Source organism: Macrobrachium rosenbergii, chromosome 45 (genome assembly GCF_040412425.1).
Source record: "Macrobrachium rosenbergii isolate ZJJX-2024 chromosome 45, ASM4041242v1, whole genome shotgun sequence".
Taxonomy (NCBI): domain Eukaryota; kingdom Metazoa; phylum Arthropoda; class Malacostraca; order Decapoda; family Palaemonidae; genus Macrobrachium; species Macrobrachium rosenbergii.
The window spans coordinates 16833761-16846056 of record NC_089785.1 but is presented as its reverse complement, the minus strand read 5'-3'; the positions used below and the strand labels follow the sequence as shown (position 1 = coordinate 16846056).

At 45.6% G+C, this 12296-nt stretch overlaps 1 protein-coding gene across 8 annotated transcripts in view; it reads left to right on the top strand.

Annotated features, from left to right (window-relative positions):
• LOC136829720 (uncharacterized) overlaps positions 1 to 12296 on the top strand; it is a 188682-nt gene that overhangs the window by 150820 nt on the left and 25566 nt on the right. For 2 of the 8 annotated variants that reach the window (XR_010850458.1, XR_010850459.1), the window contains one exon: positions 5823 to 5985. The exons of the other annotated variants lie outside the window; for them this stretch is intronic. The gene's annotated coding sequence lies outside the window, so the exon portion shown is untranslated. The remainder of the gene's footprint in view (positions 1 to 5822; positions 5986 to 12296) is intronic. 8 annotated transcript variants of the gene reach the window in all.

Sequence of the window (12296 nt, the reverse complement as noted above, 5' to 3'; positions counted from 1 at the left end):
TCCCTGCTCTAGCCTTGTCCTCCATCCTTGGTCCTCCTAATATGATTAATATTGTACCATCTACTCCTGCACTTAGCTCCCATGCTTCCGAACCTGATGCCATTGCCAGCCTCAAGTGTAAGTTTGACTTTAAAATTGACCTGGTGGTTAACATAGTGACCGAATTATGGGCATCCCTAAAAGTCCTGATGGACAAAGTTAGTATGTTGTGCCAATGCCAGTGGAGGAGGTGGCTGTCCGTCCTGCCAACTGTCCCAGACGAAGGTCCCTGTCACACACCCCCGAACCTGGGAGAAGACATACTGGAGGTCCAAAGGAGATTGGTGGGGTTTCCCCACGGACAGTTACCCCCTCAGTAGACCCTCAGGTAGTTCTTCATTGGAGGTATCAGCTGGCACGCTGTTGGCCCAGTGTTCGACTCTCCAACCGGCCAGTGGAGAATTAGAGGAATTTATTTCTGGTGATAGAAATTCATTTCTCGTCACAATGTGGTTCGGATTCCGCAATAAACTGGAGGTCCCGTTGCTAGGTAACCAGTTGGTTCTTAGCCATGTAAAATAAATCTAATCCTTTGGGCCAGCCCTAGGAGAGCTGTTAATCAGCTCAGCGGTCTGGTTAAACTAAGGTATACTTAACTTAGACCCTCAGATTGCTGTTGGAAGGGTGTCTCTGTTAGTGTCCACCAGTTGTCTTTGGACTAGAAGTTTAGACCTGACAAAAGGCATTTTAGGTGTCTTCTCGGCGTGTCTCATTCCTTGAAAAGATATAGCAGTAATGAGATGTCCCCTATTCCATCTAGACAGACTAGAGATCCTTCTCTCAGTCCTCAACCAGGTTGCAGTATCTGGCACAGCCCAGATTATTCTTCACCAGAGTGCCAGCATTTGGTGCCTAGCCTCCCCTCAAACAAGAAACGCTTCTCATCATCATCTAGGCGCCCACATGAGCGCCCAGTATACTCGCCCAAGTGAAATAAGACTGTCACAGTCTCCTAGCGCCCAGCACCAACTCCCAACCGCCGCAGACTGCCTCTGCTCAATCAACGCCAGCTGCCAAGCACCCAGCCAACTCTAGTTCACCTGTGCCCATAGCAGAGGACCCACCTTTCACTCACATTAAACAACAGATAGCAGACTTTTAGGATTACTCAAGGCTTCTTCTGGGATTAAACCTTCCAAGGATTTATCCATACTGTATTGCCGAATTCTTCTGCTGAGGAAGAGGAAGTAGTTCAAGAATCAGCTCCTGCATACGCTTCTCTGCTGAGATATTTTTTAGCAACCTTTCCATCGCATTTTCATCCAGCCGCTCCAGTTTCACCAGCCTCTGCTTTCCTAATGAGGAACCAAGTGGATGCCAGCTCTTGTCTCCCAAGATGGTCCTTTCCTCCTCTTCGAAGAAAGCTCTGAAGGACGTTGAAGATTGGGGCTCTCACCAGGAAGATTGAGGATTGTAATGATTTGGCAACAGACCAATCTGCAGACTGGTTAGGCATACTGTCGTGTGCCGATAAAGCCATGAGAGATGGCTCCTCAGAACTTGCGGTCCTTTTCTCCCTTGAAGTGCTCAAGAAAAGGAAATTGTGGTGCTCGTTCACTACTAAAGGAGTGACGTCAGCTTTCGCTCCCATCTTGTTCAGCAAATCGTTGGATGAGCCTGTTGGGAACTCTCGCATCCATTGAACATTTTTTGAAGTTAGGAGGACTGCATATGAGACCTCTACAGTTCTTCCTACAAGCAAATTGGGACAGGAATAAAGAACCAGACTCTATGGTATTCCCCATAATGACAGAAATAAAATTGAACTTGCGATGGTGAACATATGAAAACAAGTTTTTGGAAGGAAAGTTGCTGCAACTTGTGAGCTCCAACCTAGACTTCTTTGCAGATGCCTAGATCTAGGCTGGGGAGCCCTTCTAGGGAACTTGGAAGCTTCCGGGACATGGTCTCCGGAACAAAGGAGTTTACATAGGAACGTGAAGGAACTGACTGCCATTCATCTAGGCCTGTCTTTTGTAGAGGCAGTCACAGACAAGACCGAGGTGGTGCACTCAGACAACACCACGGCTCTTTCCTATATGAAGAAGCAAGGCAGGACCCATTCCTTCTCCCTTTGCAAAGCCACGAAGGAATTTCTCATTTGGGCGGACCAGAATTGAGTGAGGATAGTCACCCGCTTCATCCAAGGAAAAATGAACGTCTTGGCAGATGAACTAAGTCGTCTGGGGTAGATCCTTCTGACAGAATGGACCCTGAACTCCATGGTCTGCAACAGTCTATGGAAGCTGTGGGGCAGGCCGACGCTCGACCTGTTCGCCGCATCAAAGAATCCCCGTCTTCCTCTCTTTTGTTTGCCGGTTCTGGACATAGTTCTAAAGTGGTTAATGGGCCCCGCTTTTGAGCCTCTCCATTCCACGTCCCATAAGAACTTGATGAAGAAAACTCTCTTCCTTGTAGCCCTGGCTACTGCCAAATAACTACGAGCCTGGACAAATGAATTGGTTTCACCCAGGGAGACGAAGTGTGTACTTTTACATTAGGTTTCTTAGTAAAGAACAAGACACCATCAAACCCCTGGTCGCACATGTTCACCATCAAGAATCTTATGGACATCCTCAGTCCAGAAGAAGAGGAAAGGGTCCTTTGCCCTGTTAGGGTCTGTCAGTATTACCTAGACAGAACCAAGAGAATCAGATACCCTTCTCTGGTGCTCTGTCAGAAATCCCTCTTGTCCCCTATCTAAAAACACACTGTCGTTTTTTCTTAGGGATCTAATTACAGAGTCTCACTCACAAATCCAGGAGGACATCTTGCCCACCTTTAAGGTGAGAGCTTACACGATTAGAGCGATCGCCACCTCGTATGCCTTCAGGCATAATATGTCACTATGTCACATTCAGCAATCCTTCAGTCAACTTACTGGAAGTGTAATTCCATTTTCACAACTCACCATTTGAAAGATATCGAGACAGTTTTTGAAAATAGCAGTACCCTTGGTCCATTATCAGTGGCTGGCATGGTATGGGGGGAAGAAGCGTAGGAAGACTTCCTTCCTATCCATGACCTCTTCGCCTTGAAATTAGGGTGTCGAGTTTATTGGGGAGCCTGGGGGCTACTGTATACCTGGAGTGCCCACCAGTTTTCAGTGGTTGAGGTTATGCTTTTTTAATTATTTTTCAGTGTAGGTGACAGTGTTGTCTGGTCTTTTTGTCTTTTTGGTACTACGCCCAGGGCAAGGGCAACTACTCTTATGTTTTGTGGGTGATTGGAATACTCCTTTACTCCAAAACTTCCCACTTAAAAATAGTGACTACTCGCGACTATTCCACAAAGTCTACGGGGTAAGAGGCAGTAATGACTTCGGTAGCTCTCTTACCAGATAAGGAGTATGTCCATAGGTCCCACCTCCTATCAATGTGGGATTCAGCCATATAATTAATTGGTAAGTTACTTATATGAAAGTGGTATTTTCATGATAAAATTAAGTTTCATATATATTTACCAAGTAATTATAGATTGCAGCCCTCCCTCCTCCACTCTCATGGACATAAGGCCACAAAAGAAGTGATGTTTTTCTGTTTATTGTTCCTATTGTTTCCCGATAGTGGGTGGGGTAGTCACCTACATGAAAACAATAGAAGTGCTACCATGAGTTTTGAAATATATGCTGCCGTGCAAGTGGAAAAGTACAGTGAACCCCTGTATTCACAGTGAGGATGCATCCCACCCCCCACCCCCACCCCGCGAATAGGTCAAATCCGCAAATGCTTAAAACCCCTAAAACACTTAGAACTGCTCATTTTGATAGCTTAAACCAAGAAAAACCATGTAAAAATGCTTATACCTGAGTATTTTAATAGTTTTATCACAAAAAGTGCATTTATTCATGAAAATTATATGAAAATATAGTAATCAGTGAATATTTCTCAGTGAAAAATACTGCGAATGGGCGAATTTTCTGCGAATGATGGCTAGACATGTTCCACAGAGAAACTTGCGAATGCGTGAGTCCGCGAACCATGAGAACGCGAATACGAGGGGTTTACTGTATAGCTATATAATTACTTGGTGAGTATATATAAAACTTATAAATTTATCATGAAATAGCATTTTCTGAGGTAATAGTCCGTGTGGGGCTGTTGCTTAGATTCACCAACAGTTGTAGAGAATAGTCCATGAGGTGAATGTTCACTTTCAACCGTAATCATATTCCAGAGTTAGCCTAGGCTAAATAGCTTGGGCTATATGATTTTCTAATTTTTTTGTAGCCTATGCTTTTATCATTTCTGAAATTTTTTGGGTAGCAAATTAGTAGTTTAGAGGTACTTGACTCCCTCCCCTTATATACTACAATTATGATGGACCACTGTGAGAAACCAGGTTTTAGGATGGGGGAAAACACACAATATATGAGGTATGTGAAGTACTGCATTGATGTCCTCTAATTTAACCTTGGGTGCTGTAACTTCACCTGTTCAGAAGGATTTGCACCCCAGACTACCCACCTCACCTAACCTAATCAAGACACTGGCTTCGTACTTGGTTGGGGGTAACCCCCAGGTCCTTATTTACCTAGTACATGGCCTTACATTGAAAATATTAATAAACCTTACCATTATCAGGATCTGAACTTGTGTAAGTATCATGAGGATATTAGAACACATCCTTGTTTGTTCCTGTGGAAGTACAGTCTTATCGCCTTATATATAGGAATGTCCTTCAGCATGAGCTGGAAAACAGTTGTTGAATTTGGGAATTGGTGGTCATGGGGGAGTGAGTAGGGTACATCTCTCACTCAAATGCCATCTCCAAAAACTTGTTCTTCAGCCATCTTCAGAGTAGGCATTTACTGCTGTCTATCTCTTCTGTTGTTGGACTGATTGTGGATGATGTGCTTGTTGTATGCATTTACTTTGTTTTTGGGGTTGTTTTTTATGAACCATTATGGAGAAAAATACTTTACCAGAGACATTGCAAAGAATATGGACAACTTTGCAAGCATTTCATGGTCCTCCTAAGCACTGACTGTAGTAAGTTCGTATTGTTCCCTATGCATGGGAAATCATGCACCCATATTTCTGCTTGTAAGGTGTGCACTGGTTGGTCTTTCTGAAAAGAAGGGAAAGGTTAAACATTAGCCAGCCACATTTGGGGGAACATGCCCCCAGTAACACAAGAAGTCCGAACAGCACCTCCCTTCTGCTATCACCTTTGTGAGTACTACAGTACTGTATACCCCGATCGGTCTGGGCCAGTACATAGTTACCTATGGCTAGAAAGGCACTGTCTGCTCAGTTCCCTCTGATGACAATTTGGGTGCTCAGGCCAGTGTCTCCCTTTCAAGGCCTTGACTCAAGCACCCTATTTGCCTTCCACTACTGATACTAAACCCTCTGACACTCCAGGTAAGCAGCTGTTGTCTGTGGAACACCTATGGAAGAATTGGCCTCCCCTCAATATTCCTGGAAGCCTGTCTTTTGCAGTGCACTGCAGCTTATTGGATACTAGCTAGTGAGGGTATTCATCCTGTAATGGATCCTCCTGTTTCTACAGTGGTGATAACCAGAAACAACTTTCCATTGGCTCCTGCTTCTATAGTGGTGATAACCAGAAACAACCTTTCATTGGTGATAGAGATAAGCAAGACCTGGATCAAGAAAGGGAAGAAGCATTCACTGTATTCTTCCTCATTTTATGGTGGCCTTAAGTTACTCAGTTTGTGTGCATTAATTTAAACATGAAAAAATGATATTTTGATGATGAAATAAATTTTTAAACATACTTACCAAACATTCATTCAGCTATTTCACTCTTTTCGGCAGACCGGAGATTTTCAAATAGCGCGGGTGCGCGGAACCGTTCGGTGTAGGTGTCACAGCCCCGCCCACCATCGGGGTCCCAGGTAGATCAAAGGAAAGCCGGCAATTCGCTCGCATCACCATCCATCTGTGGGGAGGAGGGTGGGCTCGAATTAATGACTGTTTGGTAAGTATGTTTAAAAATTTATTTCATCATCAAAATATCATTTTTATACATGACACTTACCAAACAGTCATTCAGCTGACTCCATATTGATGGAGGAGGGAGATGGAAGAATCAATCCCAACCTTCATCAGAAGTCAAGCCAGCGACTGAGAGCATAATAATGCCTGATCTACCTACCTGTCAAGAGAGCTACTGCAGGAAGGTACTGCCTCTGGTCGGTGCTCATCTCGGCGTGTGGGGGACGCTTGGTAGAATTGACCATGATCGCTCCTACTAGCAGGATCTGCAGCCAAGGATAAGTGCGCTTTGGCTTGGCAGAGGATAAGAAATAATTGCCCTTGCCCAGGGCCACAGCACAGACCAGAATAAATAAACACGACACCTACACCATACACAAAAAACCACCCATACCCTACATAACTGGAGGGTACTCAGGTACAAGTACCTCCAGGCACCCCAAAAAAAACTCGACACCTTATATCAAGGCGAAGTAAATAGAGAGACATACTCCCTACACTCCCTTGCCCAATACCATGCCAGAAACTGATAACGGCGCAAAAAACACTACGGTCGTCGTAGACCGTTTCAACGTCCTTCAAATAAAAAGATGCGAAGACTGACTTAGTCTTCCAAAAAGTCGTCTGAAGAATCGCGCTCAGGGACATATTACGGAAACGCATATGGCGATGTCGCTACCGCTCTCACTTCATGCGTTTTGACTTTTAACACGGAAGCTCACCTTCCGCATGTCGTCCCGTCGCGCTTCCTTAATCAAATCTCTAATGAAGAAGGAAAGCGCGTTCTGTTCTTCGAAGGGGACGGTCAGGCCGTCTCACTGAACACCACAAATTAGGTGAACTACCACGTAAATTACGTGTTTTCTCCACATAAAACTTAAGTGCTCTAATCGGACATAAAACGTTCTCCAATTCTCCTTGTCCGGTATGGAAGATAGACCTTTAATCACAAAAAGAGCGAGGCCATGGGCGTGAAGGGTCCTCATTCTTTGCTAAAAAAGAAAGAGTAGAGAGGATACTGCATCAGATTGGCAGAAGCCCACTTTTTCTCAATTGCGTGTAACTCACTAACTCTCTTCGCGAAGAGTGCAAGAAGAAATAATGTCTTCTGAGTGAGATCTCGTAAAGATGCATCCTGCAAAGGGCTCAAAGGAGGTCCTGAAATCCAACTAAGCACCACATCCAAATTCCAGGAAATAGGACTCTTCGCCAATTTAGTAGTCTTGAAAGACTTCAGCAAATCTGATATATCTGAGTCATTCAATAGATTTATGCCTCTATGCTTAAACGCTGAGGCCAACATGGATCTATAACCTTGGATTGTCGAAAAAAAAAGCCAGCTTACTATCTTTTAGGAAAAGAAAGAAATCAGCAAACTGTGCTAAAAGTGGTTTTAGTAGACGAGATATGATTAAATCGGCACCAGTCTCAAAACAAAACCCATCTTGACTGGTAGAGCTTGTCAGAAGAAATGCGTCTGCATCTCGCAATTGCCTCTGAAGCTCTTCTTGAAAAACCCTTCGCTCTGACAAGGTCCCTGACAATCTGAACCCTGTCAGAGCGGAGAGGGTAGGCCTTGGTGAAAGTGGTGAAAGTTTGGCTGTCTGAGCAGCGACTTCTTTAAAGGTAGCTTTCGGGAAGTCCGACAGGAGTGAGAGAAGATCGGGGAAACCACTCTTTCCGAGGCCAGAATGGGGCCACCAACGTCATCGACGATCCTGGGTGCATGACGAATTTGGTGAGAACCTCCAGAATCATCCGAAGGAGGGAATGCATAAAGATCCTTGTGCGACCAGTCCAGAAGCATGGCGTCTGTGGCAATCGCCTGAGGATCTGGATCGGGAGAACAGTACAGAGGAAGACGATGGTTCCTCGAAGTCGCGAAGAGGTCTATCGAGGGCTTTCCCCAAACCTTCCAAAGATCCTCGCAGACTTCGGAGTTCAACATCCATTCTGTTACCAAGACTTGATCCGCCCGACTGAGCTCGTCTGCTCTCACGTTCCTCTTCCCCTGAACGAATCTGGGGAGAAGCGTAATTCCGTTCTTCTCTGACCAAAGAAGAAGATCTCTTGCTTCCTTGTACAGGGAGAAAGAATGAGTACCTCCTGTTTTTCTTATGTAGGCTAGGGCTGTCGAGTTGTCGGAGAAAATCGCTACTACTTTCCCCAACACAAGAGGTGCGAAGACTTGAAGACCTAGAAAGATCGCCCTCAATTCCTTGAGATTGATGTGAAGCTTCTTTTGATCCTTCAGCCAAGTCCCCGACGTTTGGTGGTTGTTCATCCAAGCTCCCCAACCGACGTCTGAGGCATCTGAATAAAAGTGTGGGACGGGTTCAAAATTTGAAGAGACAACCCTTCCTCCAGTCTTGGAATATCGTACCACCACCGAAGATCTTCCTTTATCTGGGGTGTGACCAGAAACACGTGTGACTCGGGTTGTGTCCTCCTGTTCCAAACCGCTTTCAGGTAAAATTGAGGCGGTCTTAGATGAAGTCGCCCCAGTCGAACAAACTTTCCACTGAGGCTAGGGTTCCTAGAAGGCTCTGCCATTCTAGAGCTGAAGAAAACTCCTTTTTGCAGGAACTGGCGAACTTTGGAAAGACAGGACTGGACTCTTTTGGGGGACAGAAAAGCCCGAAAACTCTGAGAGTTGAGAAACACTCCCAAATAAAGAATCGACTGTGTCGGAGTTATCTGAGACTTCTGTAGGTTGATGAGAATTCCTAATTCCCGAGACAAAATAAGGGTCTTCTGTAAGTCCTCTTCGCACTGCTGTTGAGATGAGGCTCGAAGAAGCCAGTCGTCCAGGTACAGAGACACGCTGATCCCCATCAGATGTAACCACTTCCCCAGAGCGGCTAGCACACGCGTAAACACCTGGGAGCTGTGGACAGGCCGAAGCAAAGCGCTCGAAATTGGTAAATCTTGACCCTGAAAACGAACCTCAGGAACTTCCTGGAGAGCTGATGAATTGGAATGTGGAAATATCGTCTCTCATGTCCAGAGACACCATCCAATCTCCTTGGTGGAGAGACGAAAGAACTGAATTCGGCGTTTCCATCACGAATTTTGTTTTGAAGCGAACAAGTTCAGAGCGCTGACATCCAGAACTGGCCTCCAACCTCCTGAGGCTTTCTGGACTACAAAAAGTCTGTTGTAGAAACCTGGGATATCGTCGTTCGACACTGTCTCTATGACTTGCTTTTGTAGGAGAGCACGTACCTCCGCTTGAAGAGCGACGAATCTCTCTGAGCCTTCTGCATATGCCACTAAGTTGATGGGAGAAGAGAGAGGTGGCATACTGAGAAAAGGAATCGCATGCCCATCCTTGAGTGTCTGGATCACCCAAGGATCGTCACCTCTTGCTTCCCATTCCTTCCAAAAACCCTGAAGTCTGGCTCCGACAGGGGAGAGGACTTAATGATCACTTGGTTGACGATGACGTCCCTGCTCCTGCGGGTTTGCTAACACAAGCGGAGGTCGCAAGTTCGTTCGAGGACGTCTGAAGGAAGACCTGCCATGAAATGGAGGACGACGGCTGTCCCAGCCAGATTGTTGTTGGCCCACTGGCCTTACAGATGAAGAAGTGGCAGAAAAATTCCTGGGTTAGACTTTTTCGTGGACTGGGCTAAAAGTTCATGCGTCGAACATTCCTGTAAAGCAGAAGAAACATCCTTAATGATGTCCTGTGGAAACAGATGATCGCGATCCAACGGTGCATACAGAAGGGCCGACTTCTGAAAAGAGGAGACGCCTCGAGCTGCGAACGAGCAACAAAGTTCGCGCTTCTTAAGAATACCCATCATGAACAGGGCAGAAAGCTCCAATGATCCATCCTTTTTGGCTTTATTAGCACAAGATAAAGTATTCAAAGGTTCTCAAAAATGTCTTGAGGAATTGCTTCAAAATCACGAATTTTCTTGGCAACAGCACCACAGTCCAGTCAAGAAAACTGAACACCTCAATTACTTTAAAGATGTTCTTAAAAGATGATCTACATCAGTAGAAGAAAACATCACTTTCGCTGAAGAGAACGCTGATCTCGTGACGAGTCAATCAGACCTGAAAAACCTCCCTGGGAGGAGGCAGACACTTCAGGGAAGGAGCCGACTTGGTCAGAATCTGAAGATTCCTCTCTTCGAGGAGGAAGAGCAAGGAAGCCTTGCCCTGTTCCCTCTTGTCGCATAGCCATACTTCTATTTCCTTCAATGCCTTCTTAACAGAAGAGGAAAGAACCAATCTGGGAAGAGGCGAATAATCCTTTGCTGGGAGCCGTAATATCGAAGATAGAAGAGGGAGAAGCAGGGCATGTAGGAGTAAAAAAGTCTGGGAAATTAGTCAACAGGTAACGAAGCAAAGACGAATACGCTGAAGGAGGAGAGTCGGAGCCTTCTATATCCTCTTCTGCTGAAGAAATGTCCTCCAAAATAGGCTCTGACTGAGAAGAAACTGCCTTATCTTTGCGTAAGAAAGACATTAAGTCCCGTAACTGACGCTTCACGGGTGCAAGCGCGGCTTCCATTCCACTGGTAGAAGGCTGTGCTGGAGGAGTAGCAGGTTGACGTTGAACAGGTGAGCGAGGAGGCGATTCGGGATGCGTACTAGCCCCCAACGAAGCGAAACCAGAAGGTGATTTATTGAAAACCACCTTTTTGGCGCTAGAACCACGTCTCGCGGAAAGGAAATCCCTTTCCGAGTCCGATGAAGCATGAGCGAAACTAGTAGACGCTTGAGGGCTTGTGCGCCTTGAAGACTTAATAGGAGGAACATCCAAATCACTATCTCCTGCCCTGCGCTTGAGGGGACGTGACACAAGCAAAAAGCGCTTATGCCTCACCACGTCAGGTGAAGCGGGTGGAGAAGAATCAGGCGACGAAGAAAGCGTATGCGATCCAAGAGAGACACCTTTCCAACGGTGCTCAGACGAAACCTGGGACATTGCAACAGGTTAGGCTGGGCGACCAACTGCCGTGAGCAAACCCTCTCGACCCCCTTACGACTGCCAGTATGTCTCCTCGCTGGTGCGGCGGCGGGACAGGGACTGGTGTCTAGGGCGTCGATCGGATGAGCAACTGCCACCTCCACATCACTATGCACAGCACTAGCACTTAACACCTCGCTTGACACATGAGAAATAGATGATTTCTCAGCTTAAAAAAAACATGAAAAGAATTGCCCAAATCGGACACAATGTTTACTAACAAATCAAATTTTGCATTTAATACTGACATGGCATCGGGTTGGGAGCTTGGGGCCTGACTCAGAGAGAGGGTGGTAAAGGAGGAGGAGGATCGGATACAGGGGCGAAGCCTGAAGCAAAGAAGAAGATGAATGTCTGCAGAAGAAGTAATAGGAGAAGCAGGGGAAATTCTACCTTCGCAGCTTTAAGCGCTGCTCTCTTCTCCCTACCACAACGTATTTTCTTCAAATGTTGATTATATATCTTCCATTCCTCTTCCGTCCAATTCTTACATTCATCGCATGTTAAGTCTTCCTTACAATCTTGACCCCTACAGCTAACACAGAGCGTATGAGAATCAAAGCAAATTTTTCATCATCGTGTTTTGCAGCCTGCACTGCAAAACCGTACACTAGAAAGAACTAGTATCTGACATGATAATTAACTTGAAAAAAAAAAAAAAAAAAAAAAAAAAAAAAGAGTACATCACCAAATAAACAAACGGTTCCAGGAACGGTTCCGAAAGGCAACCACACAGCTCACCGGCAGCGAGCGAATTGCAGGGCTTTCTTTGATCTACCTGGGACCCGATGGTGGGCAGGGCTGTGACACCTACACCCGAACGGTTCAGCGCACCAGCGCTATTTGAAAATCTCGGTCTGCTGAAAAGAGTGAAATAGCTGAATGACTGTTTGGTAAGTGTCATGTATAAAAACATTTGTTACTGCACAAATACAAACCTTCCATCTTTACATAGGATTTATCTTATGAACACGAGCTGGAACAGCCGTTTAACTTTCAGACCTTTCTGTCTGCACTCTACTTTGCTTCCAGCCACCATCATGTTAAGATGTGTCTGTGCTTCTCTGCCCAACTTGCTGTTCACTTTCAACTTGCAGTTTTTTCTTGTTTCTTGAGTGAAATACTTTGTGATTATTGTTTGAGTTTTTTGCAACACAAACCCCTGAATCACTTAAGCCTGCTTCATTGGAGAGGAAACCACAGGTGGTGTTTAGGCACTGTCCAGGGAAGGACAGGCCGTGTAACTGGCTTCTCTCCTCTGTAGAGATTGACCCACACAGATTGTGTGCTTCATGCTGCAAGCATGATTG